We start from the raw sequence: 25,690 nt of genomic DNA on the forward strand, positions 1-25,690 counted from the left end.
TCATTTACCACTTTAATTATTTAGAGGGACCAATCAGGAGTTGACAGGGCTTGCCACTAACAAAAGATCCATTGTATGTTTTTTAGCAGTTAAGGTAAGATAACACATGATTCATTAGGGAAAGATATGTGGCAGGACTGAAAAATCCACAATTTTACAACTTAAATTACAGGAAAAGTATGAAAAAAAATTATGAAAGTATATTGCATAACTAAGCATTTTATATTACAATCTAAAGCAGTTTACTGTCTCTTTTAATAGCAAACTTTTGAAATTGCAGTAGAAGTTACATTTTGTTTTTATCTAAAGGGAGATGCATTTAATTGATACATTTCCTGCTTAGATTGTTGAGGGTGATAATTCACACATAATTGAGTTATCAGACTGAGATAAGTGTAAACATGCTGTTGTTGATTTAACCCCTAAAGGACAGAGCACGTACATGGACCGTTATTTGCTATAAAGCCGTTTGTGCTTCCTCTGACAAGGTAGCACAGGTCTCCCTGACATTGATGAGACCGCAGTATTTCTGCCTGCCTTAGCAGTGAGGCAGCGCAGAAATAGTACTATGGAGGTGACCCAAGTCAAAATGAGATACACTGAGATATGCATGTATCTCATGCTGTTGCTGGATGCACCTGCATGTGAGTCTATACAGAAACAGTGCAGTCATGATCATGTACTGTTACTATGCTTAAAATAAAGCCTACCCCGGCGATCAGGCCTGCATAGTGACAGGCATCGCCGGGGCTTCCCGTTACGTGCGGTGACGTCATGCGTAATGACGTGATGACGTCACCGCGCAACTTTATTTAAAATTGACAATACAAAGTATAGGGAAAGGGGGCATGCTGCTTAGAAACCTGTATCTCAGGGATCTGAGCAGCTACAGACCCCCAAGACCCACCATTGGAAAGGTAATCGCCTAACCTTTCCAATGGTATGAGTCTTGGGGATCGGGAATGGGGGGGGGGGGGGGAGTCAAAACATTTTTTTTGTTAAAAATAGTAAAAATCAGAAAAATATTAAATCCAGCTTAGCACTCAAAGGGTTAAAGTCTCAGCATAGCAAATTCTAACGTTAAAACAATAATTCCATCCTTGTAGTATTTGGCCTATATTTGCTATAAATTACTTGAAAACCTAGACATGTGATGTGTTCTTAAAAGCAGGACAAAATAACGAATCTATTTTGAGGTATTTTTCTTCAGCTTCACTAGTTTTGTAGAAATGGTAATGAAGAAAACTGTGTAATAGTATTAAATTCCTATCTATTGTTATTTTATGTATTTACTCGTATGGAGTTTCACAAGAAAGTCCTGTTTGTCTGTAAAAAAGGGTGTATAAAGGTGAAACCAATAGGGTAAAACGGCCAAAATTGCTTGTGTCATTTACTCATGGAAACTGGGGGAAAAACCTTGGTCTTCAAGGGGTTACTGAACCATACTTTTATAATGAACATTTTTTTATCGCTAATGGCTCTTTTAAAACAATCATTTTTAATAGATTTAAATGATACTTTATACTAGTATAGTTTTGTTGAATAATGGGAGCGTTTCCTATACGTTTTGTTATTAAGGCACTATCTTTTTCTTTCTTTTTTTTATATTGGGGGAAAAACACAATGTGATATGGTATTCTGATGAGTATCAAATTGAATAATTGTGGAATAATGGAACTGGTTAATTTCTGACAACTGAAGATTTGGTGTAGTCACTGAAATCTGTTTAGTTAAACGTTTGCGTAGATTATGACATAAAGATTGTCATAACCTTATGGAAACCACTGTGTGTCCACGCTTAATTTGTCATTTCCTTCCTGTGAGCACTTCCAACTTGTCAGCAATAAAAACCTTAATTAGTTACATCTTGATAATCAAAGGAAATCCCATTGCTTATTTTGGTTTCTCATTTTACACATGGTTCAAGAAAAGGAGTCAATCTTGAAAACATGTATTTACCATATAAATGGTGATTTCAGATTTTGTGATTCCTGTTTTTGCAGCTTTATTTCCCATAATGTTTTTTTCAGGGTCTACTTGGATATCTATTTAAAATGTCAATTTGTATAAAGATTAAAAGTACGTAAACTTCAAAATGGTTTAGATAGTTCATACAATTTTACAATTTAGTTTTTCTTATCAAATTTACTTTTTTTGTTGGTAATCCTGTATCAGGAGCTGCTGGGAGCTGGCTAATAATTGGTGGCTACGCACATATGCCTATTGTCAATGGCAGCTAGATCTCAGTAGTTGTTTGTTGCTCTGGAGCTGCTGTTAAAAGGATAAAAAAGTGCAAAATTAAATTGTTCTAATGTGTTATTTATTACCTATTGCTTCTATATGACTGTGTTTAACTCTTGTAACGGGTTAAATACTTAGTTCCAGAGTAACAATGTACTACTGGGACCTAGCTTATCACAGCTAATGAGCCAATAACAAAAGGCATATGTACATAACCACCAATTACTTGCTAGCTCCCAGTAATGCATTGCTGATCCTGAGCCTACCTAAATACACTTTTCAACAAAGGATACCAAGAGAACAGAAGTACATTGAACAGTCTCTTACAATTGCATGCTCTAGCTCAGTGATGGCGAACCTTGGCACTCCAGACGTTTTAGAACTACACTTTCCATGATGCTTAGATACTCTGAAGTCTATTTGAGCATCATGGGACATGTAGTTCTGAAACATCTGCAGTGCCAAGGTTCGCCATTACTGCTCTAGCTGATCAGTTTAGACTTTCATGTCCTTTAAATTGTATGTTTAAGTTAAAGCATTTTATTATTGCACTATTGCTTGCACATTGTCAGGGTTTTTTCCCTGCTTTGTTTGCCATGTGCTGCTGACAGCCATTTTACTCACCTCTTACTGAATCTGGTACTGTGTGTGTGATGCTGCTCATTTCTTTCATGTAATTAGCAAGAGTCCATGAGCTAGTGACGTATGGGATATACATTCCTACCAGGAGGGGCAAAGTTTCCCAATCCTTAAAATGCCTATAAATACACCCCTCACCACACCCACAATTCAGTTTTACAAACGTTGCCTCCCATGGAGGTGGTGAAGTAAGTTTGTGCTAGATTCTACGTTGATATGCGCTCCGCAGCAGGCTGGAGCCCGGTTTTCCTCTCAGAGTGCAGTGAATGTCAGAGGGATGTGAAGAGAGTATTGCCTATTTGAATTCAATGGTCTCCTTCTACGGGATCTATTTCATAGGTTCTCTGTTATCGGTCGTAGAGATTCATCTCTTACCTCCCTTTTCAGATCGACGATATACTCTTATATACCATTACCTCTACTGATTCTCGTTTCAGTACTGGTTTGGCTGTCTACTATATGTAGATGAGTGTCTTAGGGTAAGTAAGTCTTATTTTATTATGACACTCTCTAAGCTATGGTTGGGCACTTTCTATGTAAAGTTCTAAATATATGTCTTTAAACTTATATTTGCCATGATTCAGGATAATCAGTATTCCTTTAAAATCCAGACTGTCAGTTTCATTATTTGGGATAATGCATTTCAATTCAAATTATTTTTCTTTACATTGAAAATTTTCAATTGATCATTTCTCTTGTTAAGTGTGTTCAGTCCACGGGTCATCCATTATTTATGGGATATATTCTCCTTCCCAACAGGAAGTTGCAAGAGGATCACCCAAGCAGAGCTGCTATATAGCTCCTCCCCTCACATGTCATATTCAGTCATTCTCTTGCAACCCTCAACAAAGAAGGAGGTCGCGAGAGGAGTTGGAGTTTTTACTTAATTATTCTTCAATCAAAAGTTTGTTATTTTAAATGGCACCGGAGTGTGCTGTTTTTCTATCTCAGGCAGTATTTGGAAGAAGAATCTGCCTGCGGTTTTCTATGATCTTAGCAGGCGTAACTAAGATCCACTGGCTGTTCTCGACATTCTGAGGAGTGGGGTAACTTCAGAAAATGGGAATAGCATGCGGGGTTCCCCGCAAATGAGGTATGTGCAGTACAATATTTTCTGGGAATGGAATTGACTAAGAAAACACTGCTGTTACCCACATGATGTAAGTACAGCCTTAAATGCAGTAATAGCGACTGGTATCAGGCTGATAAATGTATGCGCAGTTGAGTTATTTTCTAGGGACTAGAATTTGACTGAAAAAATACTGTTAATACTGAAATAATGCTTAAGCCTTATCTGCAGTAGAAGCGACTGGTAGCAGGCTTAGTGATAACTTTGCATGACTTTGAAAAAGTTTGTTTTTAAAACGTTTACTGGCATGTTATTCGTTTTGTGAGGTACTTTGGTGATAAATCCTTTTTGGGCATGATTTTTTTCCACATGGCTAACGTATTTTTCTGCATAGAAAACGTTATATCAGGTCTCCCACTGTTGTAATATGAGTGGGAGGGACCTTTTTTTAGCGCCTTGTTGCGCAGTTAAAATTCTAGCACAGTCTTCCTGTTTCTTCCTCCTTGATCCAGGACGTCTCTAGAGAGCTCAGGGGTCTCCAAAATTCGTTTTTGAGGGAGGTAATCAGTCACAGCAGACCTGTGACAGTGTGTTTGACTGTGATAAAAGCGTTAAATTTTAATTTGATATCCGTTTTGGGTATTGAGGGGTTAATCATCCTTTTGCTAATGGGTGCAATCCTCTGCTAATTATTACATTTACCGTTAAGAATTGTTGACTATAACTGAATTAGTTCTTTGTTAATTCAACTGTGTTTTTTAAAAGCGCTGCAGCGTTTTTTATATTGCTTGTAAACTTATTGAAAGTAATTTCCAAGCTTGCTAGCTTCATTGCTAGTCTGTTTAAACATGTCTGATACAGAGGAATCTGCTTGTTCATTATGTTCAAAAGCCGATGTGGAGCCCAATAGAAATATGTGTACCAATTGTATTGATATTACTTTGAATAAAAGTCAATCTGTACCGATAAAGAAATTATCACCAGACAACGAGGGGGAAGTTATGCCGTCTAACTCTCACTCTCCTCACGTGTCAGTACCTTCGTCTCCCGCTCGGGAGATGCGTGAGATTGAGGCGCCAAGTACATCAAGGCACTTACAAATCACTTTACATGATATGGCTAATGTTATGAAAGAAGTATTATACAATATGCCCGAGTTAAGAGGCAAGCGCGATAGCTCTGGGTTAAGGACAGAGCGCGCCAATGACACGAGAGCCATGTCTGATACTGCGTCACAATTTGCAGAACATGAGGACGGAGAGCTTCATTCTGTGGGTGACGGTTCTGATTCGGGGAGACCGGATTCAGAAATTTCAAATTTTAAATTTAAGCTCGAGAACCTCCGCGTGTTGCTAGGGGAGGTGTTAGCGGCTCTGAATGATTGTGACACGGTGGCAATCCCAGAGAAATTATGTAGGCTGGATAAATACTATGTGGTACCGGTGTGTACTGACGTTTCTCTTGTTAAGTGTGTTCAGTCCACGGGTCATCCATTACTTATGGGATATATTCTCCTTCCCAACAGGAAGTTGCAAGAGGATCACCCAAGCAGAGCTGCTATATAGCTCCTCCCCTCACATGTCATACCCAGTCATTCTCTTGCAACCCTCAACAAAGAAGGAGGTCGCGAGAGGAGCTGGAGTTTTTACTTAATTATTCTTCAATCAAAAGTTTGTTATTTTAAATGGCACCGGAGTGTGCTGTTTTTCTATCTCAGGCAGTATTTGGAAGAAGAAACTGCCTGCGTTTTTTTTCTATGATCTTAGCAGGCGTAACTAAGATCCACTGGCTGTTCTCGACATTCTGAGGAGTGGGGTAACTTCAGAAACTGGGAATAGCATGCGGGGTCCTCCGCAAATGAGGTATGTGCAGTACTTTATTTTCTGGGAATGGAATTGACTAAGAAAATACTGCTGTTACCGTATGAAGTACAGCCTTAAATGCAGTAGTGGCAACTGGTATCAGGCTGATAAATGTATGCACAGTCGAGTTATTTTCTAGGGACTAGAATTTGACTGAGAAAATACTGTTAAAACTGAAATAATACTTAAGCCTTATCTGCAGTGGTAGCGACTGGTAGCAGGCTTAGTGATAACTTTGCATGACATTGGAAAATGTTGTTTTTTTAATAAAACGTTTACTGGCATGTTATTCGTTTTTGTGAGGTACTTGGTGATAAATCTCTTTGGGCATGATTTTTTTCCACATGGCTAACATATATTTTCTGCATAGAAACCATTATATCAGGGCTCCCACTGTTGTAATAGGAGTGGGAGGGACCTTGTTTTAGCGCCTTGTTGCGCAGTTAAAATTCTAGCACAGTCTTCCTGCTTCTTCCTCCTTGATCCAGGACGTCTCTAGAGAGCTCAGGGGTCTGCAAAATTCATTTTTGAGGGAGGTAATCAGTCACAGCAGATCTGTGACAGTGTAGCTTGCTAGTTTCATTGCTAAGTCTGTTTAAACATGTCTGATTCAGAGGAAACTGTTTGTTCATCATGTTCAAAAGCCAATGTGGAGCCCAATAGAACGATGTGTACCAATTGTATTGATATTGCTTTGAATAAAAGTCAATCTGTACCGATAAAGAAACTATCACCAGACAACGAGGGGGAAGTTATGCCGCCTAACTCTCCTCACGTGTCAGTACCTGCGTCTCCCGCTCGGGAGATGCGTAGGATTGAGACGCCAAGTACATCTAGGCCCTTACAAATCACTTTACATGATATGGCTAATGTTATGAAAGAAGTATTATATAATATGCCCGAATTAAGGGGAAAACGCGATAGCTCTGGGTTAAGGACAGAGCGCGCCGATGACACGAGAGCCATGTCTGATACTGCGTCACAATTTGCAGAACATGAGGACGGTGAGCTTCATTCTGTCGGTGACGGTTCTGATCCGGGGAGACCGGATTCAGAAATTTCAAATTTTAAATTTAAGCTTGAGAACCTCCGTGTGTTACTAGGGGAGGTATTAGCGGCTCTGAATGATTGCGACACGGTGGCAATTCCAGAGAAATTGTGTAGGTTGGATAGATACTATGCGGTACCGGTGTGTACTGACGTTTTTCCTATACCAAAAAGACTTACAGAAATTATTAGTAAGGAGTGGGATAGACCCGGTGTGCCTTTTTCCCCTCCCCCGATATTTAGAAAAATGTTCCCTATAGACGCCACCACACGAGACTTATGGCAGACGGTCCCTAAGGTGGAGGGAGCAGTTTCTACGTTATCCAAGCGTACCACTATCCCGGTGGAGGATAGCTGTGCTTTCTCAGATCCAATGGAAAATAAAATTAGAGGGTTATCTTAAGAAAATGTTTGTTCAACAGGGTTTTATATTGCAGCCTCTTGCATGCATTGCGCCTGTCACGGCTGCAGCGGCATTCTGGTTTGAGTCTCTGGAAGAGGCGATTCGCACAGAGCCATTGGATGAGGCTTTGAGCAAAGTTAGAACCCTTAAGCAAGCTAATGTGTTTGTTTCAGATGCCGTAGTACATCTAACCAAACTTACGGCTAAATATTCCGGATTCGCCATACAGGCGCGCAGAGCGCTCTGGCTTAAATCCTGGTCAGCGGATGTAACTTCCAAGTCTAAGCTACTTAACATTCCTTTCAAAGGGCAGACCTTATTCGGGCCCGGCTTGAAGGAAATTATTGCTGACATTACGGGAGGTAAGGGCCACGCCCTTCCTCAGGACAGGGCCAAACCAAAGGCCAAACAGTCTAATTTTCGTGCCTTTCGTAACTTCAAGGCAGGAGCAGCATCGACTTCCTCCGCTCCAAAACAGGAAGGAACTACTGTTCGTTACAGACAGGGTTGGAAAGGCAACCAGTCATGGAACAAGGGCAAGCAGGCCAGAAAGCCTACTCCCGCCCCTAAGACAGCATGAAGACAGGGCCCCCTATCCGGAGACGGATTTAGTGGGGGGCAGACTTTCTCTCTTTGCCCAGGCTTGGGCAAGAGATGTGCAGGATCCCTGGACGTTAAAGATTATATCTCAGGGATACCTTCTGGATTTCAAAACCTCTCCTCCACAAGGGAGGTTCCATCTTTCGAGGTTATCGACAAACCTAGTAAAGAAAGAGGCATTTCTACAATGTGTACAAGACCTCTTAATCATGGGAGTGATCCACTCAGTTCCACGATCGGAACAGGGACAAGGATTTTACTCAAATCTATTTGTGGTTCCCAAAAAAGAGGGAACCTTCAGACCAATCTTGGACTTAAAGATCTTAAACAAATTCCTAAGGGTACCATCGTTCAAGATGGAAACCATTCGAACCATCCTACCCATGATCCAAGAGGGTCAATATATGACCACGGTGGACTTAAAGGATGCTTACCTTCATATACCGATTCACAAAGATCATTATCGGTACCTAAGGTTTGCCTTTCTAGACAGGCATTACCAGTTTGTGGCTCTTCCCTTCGGGTTAGCCACGGCCCCGAGAATTTTTACGAAGGTTCTGGGCTCACTTCTGGCGGTACTAAGACCACGAGGCATAGCGGTGGCTCCGTACCTAGACGACATTCTGATACAAGCGTCAAGTTTTCAGAATGCAAAGTCTCATACAGAGATAGTTCTAGCATTTCTGAGGTCGCATGGGTGGAAAGTGAACGTGGAAAAGAGTTCTCTGTTACCACTCACAAGGGTTCCTTTTCTAGGGACTCTTATAGATTCTGTAGAGATGAAGATTTACCTGACGGAGTCCAGGTTATCAAAGATTCTCAATGCTTACCGTGTCCTTCATTCCGTTCCAAGCCCATCAGTAGCTCAGTGCATGGAGGTAATCGGCTTAATGGTCGCGGCAATGGACATAGTGCCATTTGCGCGCCTGCATCTCAGACCGCTGCAACTATGCATGCTCAGTCAATGGAACGGGGATTACTCAGATCTATACCCTTTGCTAAATCTGGACCAGGAGACCAGAGATTCTCTTCTCTGGTGGTTGTCACCGGTTCATCTGTCCAAAGGAATGACCTTTCGCAGACCAGATTGGACGATTGTAACAATGGATGCCAGCCTTCTAGGCTGGGGAGCAGTCTGGAATTCCCTGAAGGCTCAGGGATCGTGGACTCAAGAGGAGAAACTCCTTCCAATAAACATTTTAGAATTAAGAGCAATATTCAATGCTCTTCTAGCTTGGCCTCAGTTAGCAAAACTGAGGTTCATCAGATTTCAGTCGGACAATATCACGACACTGGCTTACATCAATCATCAAGGGGGAACCAGGAGTTCCCTAGCGATGTTGGAAGTCTCGAAGATAATTCGCTGGGCAGAGTCTCACTCTTGCCACCTGTCAGCGATTTACATCCCAGGCGTAGAGAACTGGGAGGCGGATTTCCTAAGTCGCCAGACTTTTCATCCGGGAGAGTGGGAACTTCACCCGGAGGTATTTGCTCAACTGATTCGTCGTTGGGGCGAACCGGATCTGGATCTCATGGCATCTCGCCAGAACGCGAAGCTTCCTTGTTACGGATCCAGGTCCAGGGACCCGGGAGCGGTGCTGGTAGATGCATTAGCAGCCCCTTGGGTTTTCAATAGCTTATGTGTTTCCACCATTTCCGTTGCTACCTCGGCTGATTGCCAGGATCAAACAGGAGAGGGCATCGGTAATTCTGATAGCGCCTGCGTGGCCACGCAGGACCTGGTATGCAGACCTAGTGGACATGTCGTCCTGTCCGCCATGGTCTCTTCCTCTGAGGCAGGACCTTCTAATTCAGGGTCCTTTCAACCATCCAAACCTAATTTCTCTGAGGCTGACTGCCTGGAAATTGAACGCTTGATTCTATCAAAGCGTGGGTTTTCGGATTCGGTTATTGATACATTAATACAGGCTCGGAAACCTGTGACCAGAAAAATTTACCATAAGAGATGGCGTAAATATTTATATTGGTGTGAATCCAAGAGTTACTCATGGAGTAAGGTTAGGATTCCTAGGATATTGGCTTTTCTACAAGAGGGTTTAGAAAAGGGTTTATCCGCTAGTTCGCTAAAGGGACAGATTTCAGCTCTGTCTATTCTTTTACACAAACGTCTGGCAGAGAATCCAGACGTCCAGGCCTTTTGTCAGGCTTTGGCTAGAATTAAGCTTGGTTCTTAAAGTTCTTCAGGGTGTTCCGTTTGAACCCCTTCATTCCATTGATATTAAGCTTTTACCTTGGAAAGTTTTGTTTTTGATGGCTATTTCCTCGGCTCGAAGAGTCTCTGAGTTATCTGCCTTACATTGTGATTCTCCTTATCTGATCTTTAATTCAGACAAGGTAGTACTGCGTACTAAACCTGGGTTTTTGCCTAAGGTTGTTTCTAACAGGAATATCAATCAAGAGATTGTTGTTCCATCATTATGTCCTAATCCTTCTTCAAAGAAGGAACGTCTTTTGCATAATCTAGAAGTGGTCCGTGCTCTGAAGTTCTACTTACAGGCAACTAAAGATTTTCGACAAACTTCTTCTCTGTTTGTCGTTTACTCTGGACAGAGGAGAGGTCAAAAGGCTTCGGCTACCTCTCTCTCTTTTTGGCTTTGTAGCATAATACGTTTAGCCTATGAGACTGCTGGGCAGCAGCCTCCAGAAAGAATTACAGCTCATTCCACTAGAGCTGTGGCTTCCACCTGGGCCTTTAAGAATGAGGCCTCTGTTGAACAGATTTGCAAGGCTGCAACTTGGTCTTCACTTCGTACTTTTTCCAAATTTTACAAATTTGACACTTTCGCTTCTTCGGAGGCTGGTTTTGGGAGAGAGGTTCTACAGGCAGTGGTTCCTTCTGTTTAATGTTCCTGCCTTGTCCCTCCCATCATCCGTGTACTTAGCTTTGGTATTGGTATCCCATAAGTAATGGATGACCCGTGGACTGAACACACTTAACAAGAGAAAACATAATTTATGCTTACCTGATAAATGTATTTCTCTTGTAGTGTGTTCAGTCCACGGCCTGCCCTATCTCTTTGAGGCAGGTTCTAAATTTTAAAATTATAACTCCAGTCACCACTGCACCTTATAGTTTCTCCTTTCTCGTCTTTTTTCGGTCGAATGACTGGATATGACATGTGAGGGGAGGAGCTATATAGCAGCTCTGCTTGGGTGATCCTCTTGCAACTTCCTGTTGGGAAGGAGAATATATCCCATAAGTAATGGATGACCCATGGACTGAACACACTACAAGAGAAATACATTTATCAGGTAAGCATAAATTATGTTTTTTCCTATACCAAAAAGGCTTACTGAAATTATTAGCAAGGAGTTGGATAAACCTGGTGTGCCCTTTTCCCCTCCTCCGATATTTAGAAAAATGTTCCCTATAAACGCCGCCACACGAGACTTATGGCAGACGGTCCCTAAGGTGGAGGTAGCAGTATCTACTTTAGCCAAGCGTACCACTATCCCGGTGGAGGATAGTTGTGCTTTCTCAGATCCAATGGATAAAAAATTAGAGGGTTACCTTAAGAAAATGTTTGTTCAACAAGGTTTTATATTACAGCCTCTTGCATGCATTGCGCCTGTCACTGCTGCAGCGGCATTCTGGTTTGAGTCTCTGGAAGAGGCGATTCGCACAGCACCATTGGATGAGACTTTGAGCAAGCTTAGAACGCTTAAGCTAGCTAATGCGTTTGTTTCGGATGCCGTAGTGCATTTAACCAAACTTACGGCTAAAAATTCCGGATTCGCCATACAGGCGCGCAGAGCGCTATGGCTTAAATCCTGGTGAGCAGATGTAACTTCTAAATCTAAACTATTGAATATTCCTTTCAAAGGGCAGACCTTATTCGGGCCCGGCTTGAAGGAAATTATTGCTGACATTACTGGAGGTAAGGGTCACTCCCTTCCTCAGGACAGGGCCAAATCAAAGGCCAAACAGTCTAATTTTCGTGCCTTTCGTAATTTCAAGGCAGGAGCAGCATCAACTTCCTCCGCTCCAAAACAGGATGGACCTACTGCTCGTTACAGACAAGGTTGGAAAGGCAACCAGTCATGGAACTAGGGCAAGCAGGCCAGAAAGCCTACTTCCGCCCCTAAGACAGCATGAAGACAGGGCCCCCTTTCCGGAGACGGATCTAGTGGGGGGCAGACTTTCTCTCTTTGCCCAGGCTTGGGCAAGAGATGTACAGGATCCCTGGACGTTGGAGATTATATCTCAGGGATACCTTCTGGATTTCAAAACTTCTCCTCCACAAGGGAGGTTTCATCTCTCAAGGTTATCAACAAACCTAGTAAAGAAAGAGGCATTTCTACAATGTGTAAAAGACCTCTTAGTGATGGGAGTGATCCACCCAGTTCCGCGAACGGAACAAGGGCAAGGGTTTTACTCAAATCTGTTTGTGGTTCCCAAAAAAGGAACCTTCAGACCAATCTTAGATTTAAAAATCTTAAAGAAATTCCTAAGGGTTCCATCGTTCAAGATGGAAACCATTCGGACCATCCTACCCATGATCCAAGAGGGTCAATATATGACCACAGTGGATTTAAAGGATGCCTACCTTCACATACCGATTCACAAAGATCATTATCGGTACCTAAGGTTTGCCTTTCTAGACAGGCATTACCAGTTTGTAGCTCTTCCCTTCGGGTTAGCTACGGCTCCGAGAATTTTTACAAAGATTCTGGGTTCGCTTCTGGCGGTACTAAGATCGCGAGGCATTGCGGTGGCTCCGTACCTAGACGACATTCTGATACAAGCGTCAAGTTTTCAAAATGCAAAGTCTCATACAGAGATAGTTCTAGCATTTCTGAGGTCGCATGGGTGGAAAGTGAACATGGAAAAGAGTTCTCCGTTTCCACTCACAAGGGTCCCCTTCCTAGGGACTCTTATCGATTCTGTAGAGATGAAGATTTACCTGACGGAGTCCAGGTTATCAAAAATTCTAAATGCTTGCCGTGTCCTTCATTCCATTCCAAGCCCATCAGTAGCTCAGTGCATGGAAGTAATCGGCTTAATGGTCGCGGCAATGGACATAGTGCATCTCAGACCGCTGCAATTATGCATGCTAAGTCAGTGGAATGGGGATTACTCAGATATGTCCCCTTTACTGTATCTGGACCAGGAGACCAGGGATTCTCTTCTCTGATGGTTGTCTCGGGTTCATCTGCCCAAAGGAATGACCTTTCGCAGACCAGATTGGACGATTGTAACAACAGATGCCAGCTTACTAGGCTGGGGCGCAGTCTGGAACTCCCTAAAGGCTCAGGGATCGTGGACTCAGGAGGAGAAACTCCTTCCAATAAACATTCTGGAATTAAGAGCAGTATTCAATGCTCTCCTACCTTGGCCTCAGTTAGCAACACTGAGGTTCATCAGGTTTCAGTCGGACAACATCACGACTGTAGCTTACATCAATCATCAAGGAGGAACCAGGAGTTCCCTAGCGATGTTAGAAGTCTCAAGGATAATTCGCTGGGCAGAGTCTCACTCTTGCCACCTGTCAGCGATCTACATCCCAGGCGTGGAGAACTGGGAGGCGGACTTTCTAAGTCGCCAGACTTTTCATCCGGGCGAGTGGGATCTTCATCCGGAGATATTTGCTCAACTAATTCTTCGTTGGGGCAAACCGGAACTGGATCTCATGGCATCTCGCCAGAATGCCAAGCTTCCGTGCTACGGATCCAGGTCCAGGGACCCGGGAGCGGTGCTGATAGATGCACTAGCAGCCCCTTGGGTTTTCAACATTGCTTATGTGTTTCCACCTTTTCAGCTACTGCCTCGACTGATTGCCAAGATAAAACAGGAGAGAGCATTGGTGATTCTGATAGCGCCTGCGTGGCCACGCAGGACCTGGTATGCAGACCTAGTGGACATGTCGTCCTGTCCACCATGGTCTCTGCCTCTGAGGCAGGATCTTCTAATTCAGGGTCCTTTCAACCATCCAAATCTAATTTCTCTGACGCTGACTGCGTGGAGGTTGAACGCTTGATTCTATTGAAGCGTGGTTTCTCGGAGTCGGTTATTGATACATTAATACAGGCTCGGAAACCTATGACCAGAAAAATTTACCATAAGATATGGCGTAAATATTTATATTGGTGTGAATCCAAGAGTTACTCATGGAGTAAGGTTAAGATTCCTAGGATATTGTCTTTTCTACAAGAGGGTTTATAAAAGGGTTTATCCGCTAGTTCGCTAAAGGGACAGATTTCTGCTCTGTCTATTCTTTTACACAAGCGTCTGGCAGAGAATCCAGACGTCCAGGCTTTTTGTCAGGCTTTGGCCAGGATTAAGCCTGTGTTTAAGACTGTTGCTCCTCCGTGGAGCTTAAACTTGGTTCTTAAAGTTCTTCAGGGTGTTCTGTTTGAACCCCTTCATTCCATTGATATTAAGCTTTTATCTTGGAAAGTTTTGTTTTTGATGGCTATTTCCTCGGCTCGAAGAGTCTCTGAGTTATCTGCCTTACATTGTGATTCTCCTTATCTGATCTTTAATTCAGACAAGGTAGTACTGCGTACTAAACCTGGGTTTTTACCTAAGGTTGTTTCTAACAGGAATATCAATCAAGAGATTGTTGTTCCATCATTGTGTCCTAATCCTTCTTCAAAGAAGGAACGTCTTTTGCATAATCTAGACGTGGTCCGTGCCCTGAAGTTCTACTTACAGGCAACTAAAGATTTTCGGCAAACTTCTTCTCTGTTTGTCGTTTACTCTGGACAGAGGAGAGGCCAAAAGGCTTCGGCTACCTCTCTCATCTTGTTTCATCTTGTTACTCTTTGACACAGCTCTTGTCTGGGATAATCCCTTGTGGGAGACTTATAAACCTGGGATTTTTAATTACCCTGAATATGTGGCCTCCTTTCGAATGGTATTTGATGTTCCGGCTCGCTCCTCCTCTGCTGCTAAACGACTCATGTCCATTCAGCAAGGTACGAGATCTGTTGCTCAGTATGCCATTGAGTTCCGTACGCTTGCCGCAGAGGTAGGTTGGAACAATGAAGCCCTTGTTGCTCCCTTCTTTCATGGGCTCCCTGATGCGATTAAAGACGAAGTTGCTGCCAGAGATTTACCAGAAGATCTCGAGGCATTGGTGTCTTTTTTGATCCTTATTGACATCAGACTCAGAGAGAGGCCCTCTTTCAAGGAGCGCTTGCGAAAGCCTCCTGTTCTGTTGTCTCCTACGTGTTCGTTCCCACCCATGCCTTCCTCTCCTCCCATGGTCCCGAGTCACCAGGTACCGCTGAGCCGATGCAGTTGGGATTCGCACGTCTCTCCGCTTCAGAGAGGGCCTTTAGGAGGAGGGAGGGGCTCTGCCTCTATTGTGGGTTACGGGGCCACCTTTTAAAGTCTTGTCCTACACGGCCGGGAAACCCTCACACCTAAGGTCCTGTCGGGGACAGACCTTGGGTGGTTTATCTTTGTCTCTGGAACCGCTTAAGGAGAAACCTTTGGTCACGGTTGTCTTTTCCTGGGTGGACTCCTCCAAAGTCACCCAGGCTCTTGTTGACTCCGGTGCTGCGGGCTATTTCATTGACAGTGCTTTTGTATCAAAGCACTCCATTCCTGTATTGCCTCGGTTCGTTCCACTTCCTATTGAGGCCATTGATGGCAGGCCCCTTCAGCCCGCACTCGTTATTCACGAAACCGCTCTGTTATCCATTGCTGTTGGGGCTCTCCATTTTGAAATACTCCGGTTCCAGGTGATAAACTTTCTGCATTTTCCAATTGTTTTGGGTTATCCCTGGCTCCAAAAGCACAATCCCAGTCTGGACTGGCGCAGGTCCAAAATTTTGTCATGGTCTCCGTAATGTATTTCCACTTGTCTTCGGAAACCAGTCAAAGTCTTGTGCACTTCTTTGGTATCTCAATTGCCAGAGGCGTATCGAGAGTTCCTAGACGTTTTTGACAAGGTGCGTCCTCAATCCCCTAAATAGTGCTCCTACACTGCATTTCCATGTGATTGACTGTCAGCATCCTCCAGGAACTTGCAAGGGCTAATTAAAAGGTATTCTTGTCCAGTTGGTGATGCCGTCCGCTCTCCTGCCCATGCACAGTTGTTCCTGGAGGATGCTGACAGTCATTCACATGGAAATGCAGTGTAGGAGCACTATTTAGGGGATTGAGGACTTGATTCTCTAAAGCTATTTAGTCTGGCGAGATTCTCTAAGATGTCTTATCACTATTGGACAAATTCCGCTTGATGCTTTGAGAAATACGATAGGAGCTCCTGCACACACCTCTGAGTTCTGATTGGATGAATCAGACTCAAAAAGGAAGAGTGCTCATTTCAACATATTCATTTTTAAATCCTTCTTGAAGAAGCCCGGCCGCTGACCGGGGGAAACGCGTCAGGGTATTGAACTGACAATCTAGGCTGGAACAAGGGTCCCGGTATCCTGCACTCACAACAGCCACAGGACTTGCTGACAAGGTATCCGGATTCACCTGCCAGTCATATCCAGTGCAGCAGCGCTCGGCAATCACAACAAGCCGGCTGTGGGAAGCAACAAGAACTGTACCACCCATGATCCTCCTAATTGCAGTACATTCATTTTAATCTTGTAAGTGCATATATGTTTGTGTAATATACTGTGTCATTAAACGCTTTCACTTGAGTCCTGCCTTTTGCGCCATTTCTTCTCTTTTCATATATACTTGTTCCTGCATACGAAGCCCTGGTTTGGGAATACCAGGCTGGATTAAAGGCAGCAAGGCTTGGGCACAGTGACTTCCCTGGAACTAAAGGGATCCTAGAAACCAATTATTTGGAACCAATTTGGAATTATTTTGGAAAACATTGATAAACACCCCTGAGCACAGGAAGTCGTATTGGACTTATTTTCTTCCATCAAAGGTACTGTTCCTTTTTACCATTTGATCAAATTGCAGCATTGCAATTGTTATATCAACAAAAAGGACATACTTGCAAACATATATCTAATTCAACATTTTTTTGAGGTATAGCGCATTTTATCATTATTGTTGTTTTGTATAGTGTATAATTTTGTTTCCTCTCTAAGAAATTGTCTCCAGTGGAGTGCATTTATAAAATTGGCGACAGGGAATTACTGGCCATAATTTTGGCACTCAAGGAATAGAAGCATCTTCTCGAGTGTACTAGCGTACCAGTGCTCATTCTTACTGACCACAAGAATTTAACTTGGCTAACCAAATGTTTGTTGCCCCGACAGGCCAGATGGGTGCTATTTTTGTCTCAGTTTAATTATGTGGTCTCTTATCTGCCTGGTAGTAAAAATGTTAGAGCTGATGCCCTCTCTCAACAGTTTTAGCCTCTGTCCAAGGAGGAGTCTGTACCTACTCCAGTTATACCTCCTGACCATATTTTGGCTACCATAGTACTAATTTGACTTCTCCCTTGGGGGAGGAGATCCTGGCTGCACAAACCAATGCAACTCCTGAGAAACCTAGTTGTAAGTGCTTTGTTCCTGAGAATCTTCAAACTAAACTTTTGCACACTTACCACTATCCTAAGGCCGCATGTCACCCGGGCAAGAACCAAATGATGTGGTTTGTCACTCAAAAGTTCTGGTGGCCAGGTCTTTGTTCTGATGTTGCTGCGTATGTTGCCTCCTGCTCAGTTTGTTCACAGAATAAGACTCCTCGACGTCTTCCTGTGGGTCTTCTTCAACAATTGCTAATGGTGAGCGTCCTTGGACACATCTTTCCATGGACTTCATTGTCGAGCTCCCTGTTCCCAGTGGCAATACTGTTATCCCAATGGTAGTTGACCGTTTTTCTAAAATGTCACATTGCATTCCCTTAAAGAATCTTCCTACCATTCAGGAGCTTGCTTCAATTTTAGCCGGGGAGGTCTTCCGTTTACATGGGTTACCCAAGGAGATAGTGTCGGACCGGGGTAGCCAGTTTGTCTCCAGATTTTGGTGTTCCTTTTGTGCGGAAATGGGGATCCAGCTTTCCTTCTCATCGGCATATCACCCTCAATCTAATGGGGCTGCGGAACGGTCTAATCAAGCTCTTGAACAATTCCTCTGTTGCTATGTCTCAGATCACCAGAATAATTGGTCTAAACTGTTACTTTGGGCAGAGTTCGCTCGTAATAGTGCTATTAATGCTTCCTCACAGTTATCCCCGTTCATAGCAAATTATGGGTTCAACCATCCTTGTTGCCTGATTCATTCATGTCTCAGGATATTCCGGCTTTGGAGGAGCATCTCCGGCAACTCCGTTCCACGTGGGTGCAAATTCAGGATTGCCTTCATCGTTCTATGCAGCGCCAAAAGTTCCAGGCTGATCGTAGGTGTCTGCCCTCACCTTCCTACCAGGTTGGTGAGAGGGTTTGGCTGTCCTCCCGCAACTTAAACCTTTGTGTGCCTTCTAATAAACTATCTCCTCGTTATGTCGGTCCTTTTCGAATACTCCCGACGGGTCAATCCTGTGGCCTAGGCTCTTGACTTTCCTCCTGCAATGCGCATCTCCAATGTTTTTCATCTCTCCCTCTTGAAACCATTGGTTTATAATCGGTTTACTATTGTGTTGCCTCGTCTCCGTCCTATCTCTGTTGACAACCATAAAGAATATGAGGTCAGCAGCATTATTGACTCTCGTATGTCCAGGGGCCGTGCACAGTATTTTGTTCACTGGAGAGGCTACGGTCCGTGGGTTTCCTCCCCTGATGTTCATGCTCCCGCCCTCCTCCGTGCCTTCCATGTCCGTTTCCCCAATAAGCCTTTTGTCCTCCCGCAGGGAGGGGTCATTGAGGGGAGGGTACTGTCAGGGTTTTTTCCTGTTTTTTTTGCCATGTGCTGCTGGCAGCCATTTTACTCACCTCTTACTGAATCTGGTACAGAGTGTGTGATGCTGCTCATTTCCTTAACGCCCTCTTATGGCCAGACTGGTGTACATCATCCGTGTGAGACAGGTTGCAGTCTCAGAATTGTGATGTTATCACTTATTTTTTAAAGGGCTTCTGTTCTGTATGCTTTGCCCTTGCGTTATCTCAGACCTGTTTGTGAGTTCCAGTTCCTGTGTATTACCTCTGTGTCTGACGTCCCTCCTGGTTCTTGATCCCTGGCTTGTTCCTGACTCCGCTGTTCTCCTTGTTCCTGATTACGGCTCGTCTGACTACTCGCTTTGGCTCCTGACTCGGCTTGTCTTACTACCAGCTCTGGCTTTGACTCCTGGCTTGTTATTTGGCATGTGGACTTTTTATTATTTTTTGTTATTAATAAAGGTGTAATTATTTTTGCACTTCTCGTCTCAGTCTGATTCCTGGCACCCTGACACATAACACATTGGAATATTTTCTTTTTGGAAGGAAATTGCAAAGTCTGAATGCCTAAAATATATTGGGGAAACTTAAAGGGATACTAAACTCAAATATTTTCATGATTCAGATAGAGCATGACATTTTAAGCAACTTTCTAATTTTCTCCTATTATCAATTTTTCTTCGTTCTCTTGCTATGTTTATTTGAAAAATAAGGCATCTAAGCTATGGAGCCAGACACTTTTTGGTTCAGACCCTAGACAGCACGTGTTTAATGGTGGCTGACATTTAGCATCCAATCAGCAAGAACAACCCAGGTTGTGAACCAAAAATGGTCCGGCTTCTAAACTTACATTCTTGCTTTTCAAATAAAGATAGCAAGATAATGAAGAAAAATTGATAATAAGAGTAAATTAAAAAGTTGCTTAAAATTGCATGCTCTATCCTAATCATGAAAGAAAACATTTGGGTTCAGTGTTCCTTTAACCCCTTAGTGACCAGAGCACTTTTCCATTTTCTGTCCGTTTGGGACCAAGGCTATTTTTACATTTCTGCGGTGTTTGTGTTTAGCTGTAATTTTCCCCTTACTCATTTAATGTACCCACACATATTATATACCGTTTTTCTCGCCATTAAATGGACTTTCTGAAGATACCATTATTTTTATCATATCTTATAATTTACTATAAATTTTTTTATAAAATATGAGGAAAAAATGGAAAAAAACACACTTTTTCTAACTTTGACCCCCAAAATCTGTTATACATCTACAACCACCAAACAAAAACCATGCTAAATAGTTTCTAAATTTTGTCCTGAGTTTAGAAACACCCAATGTTTACATGTTCTTTGCTTTTTTTGCAAGTTATAGGGCCATAAATACAAGTAGCACTTTGCTATTTCCAAACCACTTTTTTTCAAAATTAGCGCTAGTTACGTTGGGACACTGATATCTTTCAGGAATCCCTGAATATCCATTGACATGTATATATATTTTTTTTAGAAGACATCCCAAAGTATTGATCTAGGCCCATTTTGGTATATTTCATGCCACCATTTCACCGTCAAATGCGATCAAATAAAAAAAATTGTTCACTTTTTCACAATTTTTTTCACAAACTTTAGGTTTCTCACTGAAATTATTTACAAAAAACTTATGCAATTATAGCATGCATGGTTGTAAATGCTTCTTTGGGATCCCCTTTGTTCATAAATAGCAGACATATATGGCTTTGGTTTTGCTTTTTACTAATTAGAAGGCTGCTAAATGAGACTGCGCACCACACGTGTATTATGCCCAGCAGTGAAGGGGTTAATTAGGGAGCATGTAGGGAGCTTCTAGGGTTAATTTTAGCTTCAGTGTAGTGTAGTAGACAACCCCAAGTATTGATCTAGGCCCATTTTGGTATATTTCATGCCACCATTTCACCGCCAAATACAATCAAATTAAAAAAAAAACGCAAAATTTTTCCACAATTTTAGGTTTCTCACTGAAATTATTTACAAACAGCATGTGCAATTATGGCACAAATAGTTGTAAATGCTTCTCTGGGATCCCCTTTGTTCAGAAATAGCAGACACATATGACTTTGGCGTTGCTTTTTGGTAATTAGAAGGCCGCTAAGTGCTGCTGCGCATCACACATGTATTATGGCTAGCAGTTAAGGGGTTAATTAGGTAGTTTGTAGGGAGCTTGCGGGGTTAATTTTAGCTTTAGTGTAGAGATCAGCCTCCCACCTGACACATCAGACCCCCTGATATCTCCCAAACAGCTCCCTTCCCTCCCCCACCCCACAATTGTCCCCGCCATCTTAAGTACTGGCAGAAAGTCTGCCAGTACTAAAATAAAAGTTTTTTTTTTTTTTTAAATACATCTTTAGCATATTTACATATGCTACTTTGTAGGATCCCCCCCCCAAAACAGCTCTCTAACCCCCCCCTGCCTTATTGGGGGCCATCTTGGGTACTGGCAGCTGTCTGCCAGTACCCAGTTAACAATATTTTTTTCTCTTTTTTATTTAATTTTTTAACAGTTTTCTGTAGTGTAGCTTCCCCACGACCAACCCCTACCCCCACCCCCTCCCAGATCCCTTAGATTACTTTTTGGGGGCATTTATTCCCCCTCTTCCTCCCACTTATTACATAATCATTTCTGTAGTGTAAGCGGTTCCCACCCGCTCCCTCCCGTGCACGCGCCCGCCCGCCGATCCCCCGTGCACGCGGGAGTGTCTGTGCGCGCCCCTGACTCTCCCGCCCCCGATCCCGCCCCCCTCTGTGACTCTGAATCCATCGATGGCCGCCCTCCCGCCTCCCACTGCAGCCCCCACCCACCAACGATTGCGGCCATCGATGTCCGGTGTAGAGAGGGCCACAGAGTGGCTCTCTCTGCACCGGAGGGGTACAGATTGTTATTGCAGGATGCCTCGATATTGAGGCATCCTGCAATAACCGGAAAGCAGCTGGAAGCGATGAGGATCGCTTCCAGCTGCTTTCCAAACCGAGGACGTACGCCATACGTCCTCAGGCATTAACTGCCTTTTTTCTGAGGACGTATGGCGTACGTCCTCGGTCATTAAGGGGTTAAAGGCACATGACACTCAAAAAGGTTTACAGTCTAAAAGAGAGTGCTTAAAATATGTTGCAGTGTTTTTTTATTTGTTTTTAAATAGATCCTCTTGTCCTAAATAAACTAACCTTTTTTAATGTGGGAAATATTGTGATCAACTAATCAGTCCATGCCTGGGACTCAGTTGTACACTATCATAGGACTCTGTTCTACACTGTCCTCCTGTTAGTTCCACCTTAAGTTTAAACTTAACTTGTCACAATTGTAACATGTTTAGTTGTGATTCTTTTGTATACATGATAGAATTGGAGTAAAAAGACCCTTTAAATAAGACATTAAAGGGACATTATACACCTGACCCACCATCACATATTTAAAGGGACAGTATACACCAATTTTCATATAACTGCATGTAATAGACGCTACTATAAAGAATATGCACAGATACCGATATAAAAATCCAGTATAAAACCGTTTAAAAACTTGCTTAGAAGCTTCCAGTTTAGCTCTGTTAAATAGATAGCTGGAACATCCACTGAAAGTGGGAAATATCACTCTCCCCCTTCCCCTTCCTTTGCATATGAAAAGACCCTTTACACCAACAGAAGCCAGCTGGGGTAGGTATACGTCGGTATTCTCCTTAAACTTTGGTGCTTGGTTAGGAGTCTGAAAATCAGAGCAATGTTATTTAAAAATAAGCAAAACTATCAATTTTTAAAAAAACAACAACTTTATGGGCTATATAAATGGATCATCTACAAAACAATTATGCAAGAAAAAAAATGAGTGTATAATGTCCCTTTAAAGGGGGACAAAATAGTAAAAATTGAAATGTGCATGAGTGCATTTCAATGTTGAATAGGAAGAAAATGGGCTGCTAGTTAAAGCTATAACTGTTTCAGTGGCATATGTACATATGCTGCTATGCCCTGTGTACACTTTTAAATAGTACACTTTTGTGTATCGTGTCAGTGATGACATAGCCGCATACAATCCACAGTTGACTTTCTGAGTGTGTAAGCTGATAATGGTTTCCACTAGAAACATTTTTGCAAATGCTTCTATTTAAACCTGAAATGCTTGCCTACTTCTTTAATTCACATCTGAAAACTTTTTATTTTTCCTACATTCCCTAGAGGGGCTGAAGCACATATACCATCATAGCAATGGTACAGTTTTATTAAATCTGCTATGTGCTGCAGTAATTGCTTATCTGGCTCTAACTGGCCAAAGAAAGGGATATAACATAAATATACTCAATAGTCATTTTAATTGATGTGCCTGTGGAATTAATTTATTCAAGAAAATCTTGCAAATCTGGCTAACAAGGTGATAGTTGTGCTTATAAAACGGGCTAGATTACAAGTGGTGCGTTTAAAGTTAGCGAGCACAATATAGCAATATTGTGATCGTGTTAACTTGTGCGCGTATTACAAGTTGAAAGTAAACATGTTCGCTCAGACACAAACTAAATTAGTTCATGTCGGGTTTGCGCAAGTGGAGATCTAGGCATAGAGAGAAAGAGTTAAAAATCAAAAAGTGCACCAAACGCAACATAAATTTATTAAACTAATTTATTACACTCATATATAAACATCCTGATAAGCTCTTAATATAAATATTAATAAAAAATGTTTTATAAGGGTTCAAAGGTGTATATGGTATATGACAAGATGTTTGAATAGAAAGGGCTATAATGTGTGTGTATGTATATAATTTTATATATATATATATATTATGTTGATGTGTGTGTGTTTGTGTGTTATATATATATATATATATATATATATATATATATATATATGTGTGTGTGTGTGTGTGTGTGTGCATATAAACAATCCCAGAACCAAACACTCTTGTTACTCTCAATTTTATCATATATTGCCAGGGTGCACGTATTAAGGTATTAAACACAACAATACACAACAATACATATATCCATCAAAATCACGGCACTCTCTGGTCTTTAACATATATCTTCTTTCTCCAACATTGGTGTGTCCGGTCCACGGCGTCATCCTTACTTGTGGGAATATCTCTTCCCCAACAGGAAATGGCAAAGAGTCCCAGCAAAGCTGGCCATATAGTCCCTCCTAGGCTCCGCCCACCCCAGTCATTCTCTTTGCCGTTGCACAGGCAACATCTCCACGGAGATGGTTAAGAGTTTTTTGGTGTTCAAATGTAGTTTTTATTCTTCTATCAAGTGTTTGTTATTTTAAAATAGTGCTGGTATGTACTATTTACTCTGAAACAGAAAAGGATGAAGATTTCTGTTTGTGAGAGGAAGATGATTTTAGCAGACAGTAACTAAAATCGATTGCCGTTTCCACATAGGACTGTTGAGATGAAGTAACTTCAGTTGGGAGAAGCAGTTAGCAGACTTTTCTGCTTAAGGTATGACTAGCCATATTTCTAACAAGACGATGTAATGCTGGAAGGCTGTCATTTCCCCTCATGGGGACCGGTAAGCCATTTTCTTAGTCAAACAAACAGAATAAAGGGCTTATTATGGGCTAAAAAACTGGTAGACATTTTTATGGGCTAAATCGATTGCTTTATTTGGGCATTTTATTCATATTTATGCTGACAATTTGCATTTATAAACTTGGGGAACGTTTATTAAACGGCAGGCACTGTGTTAGACACCTTTTCCAGTCAGGGGGCCTTCCTAGTTGTAGACTGAGCCTCATTTTCGCGCCATTACTGCGCAGTTGTTTTTTGAGAGCAGGGCATGCAGATGCATGTGTGAGGATCTAAAAATTGCTGGAAAAGCTTCTAGAAGGCGTCAATTGGTATTGTATTCCCCTCTGGGCTTGGTTGGGTCTCAGCAAAGACTATAGCTGGGACTGTATAGGGGTTAAAGTTATAAACGGCTCCGGTTCCGTTATTTTAAGGGTTAAAGCTCTGAAATTTGGTGTGCAATACTATTAATGCTTTAAGACACTGTGGTGAAATTTTTGTAATTTTTGAACAATTCCTTCATACTTTTTCACATATTCAGTAATAAAGTGTTTTCTGTTTAAAATTTAAAGAGACAGTAACGGTTTTGTTTTAAAACGTTTTTTGTGCTTTGTTGACAAGTTTAAGCCTGTTTAACATGTCTGCACCTTCAGATAAGCTATGTTCTATATGTATGAAAGCCAATGTGTCTCCCCATTTAAATTTATGTGATAATTGTGCCATAGCGTCCAAACAAAGTAAGGACAGTACTGCCACAGATAATGAAATTGCCCAAGATGATTCCTCAGATGAGGGGAGTAAACATGATACTACATCATCTCCTACTGTGTCTACACCAGTTTTGCCCACGCAGGAGGCCCCTAGTACATCTAGTGCGCCAATACTTATTACCATGCAACAATTAACGGCTGTAATGGATAACTCCATAGCAAATATTTTATCCAAAATGCCTACTTATCAGAGAAAGCGCGATTGCTCTGTTTTAAACACTGAAGAGCAGGAGGGCGCTGATGATAATTGTTCTGTCATACCCTCACACCAATCTGAAGGGGCCATGAGGGAGGTTTTGTCAGATGGAGAAATTTCAGATTCAGGAAAAATTTCTCAACAAGCTGAACATGATGTTGTGACATTTAAATTTAAATTAGAACATCTCCGCGCACTGCTTAAGGAGGTGTTATCTACTCTGGATGATTGTGACAACTTGGTCATTCCAGAGAAATTATGTAAGATGGACAAGTTCCTAGAGGTTCCGGTGCACCCCGACGCTTTTCCTATACCCAAGCGGGTGGCGGACATAGTAAATAAGGAGTGGGAAAAGCCCGGCATACCTTTTGTTCCCCCCCCTATATTTAAGAAATTATTTCCTATGGTCAACCCCAGAAAGGACTTATGGCAGACAGTCCCTAAGGTCGAGGGGGCAGTTTCTACTCTAAACAAACACACTACTATTCCTATCGAAGATAGTTATGCTTTCAAAGATCCTATGGATAAAAAATTGGAAGGTTTGCTTAAAAAGATTTTTGTACAGCAAGGTTACCTTCTA

General features: G+C 42.2%; 1 protein-coding gene across 1 annotated transcript in view; it reads left to right on the top strand.

Annotated features, from left to right (window-relative positions):
- The window catches only part of ASZ1 (ankyrin repeat, SAM and basic leucine zipper domain containing 1), an 864,897-nt gene that overhangs the window by 227,843 nt on the left and 611,364 nt on the right, over positions 1 to 25,690 (top strand). The window lies entirely within an intron of this gene.

This window comes from Bombina bombina, chromosome 6 (genome assembly GCF_027579735.1).
Source record: "Bombina bombina isolate aBomBom1 chromosome 6, aBomBom1.pri, whole genome shotgun sequence".
NCBI lineage: Eukaryota > Metazoa > Chordata > Amphibia > Anura > Bombinatoridae > Bombina > Bombina bombina.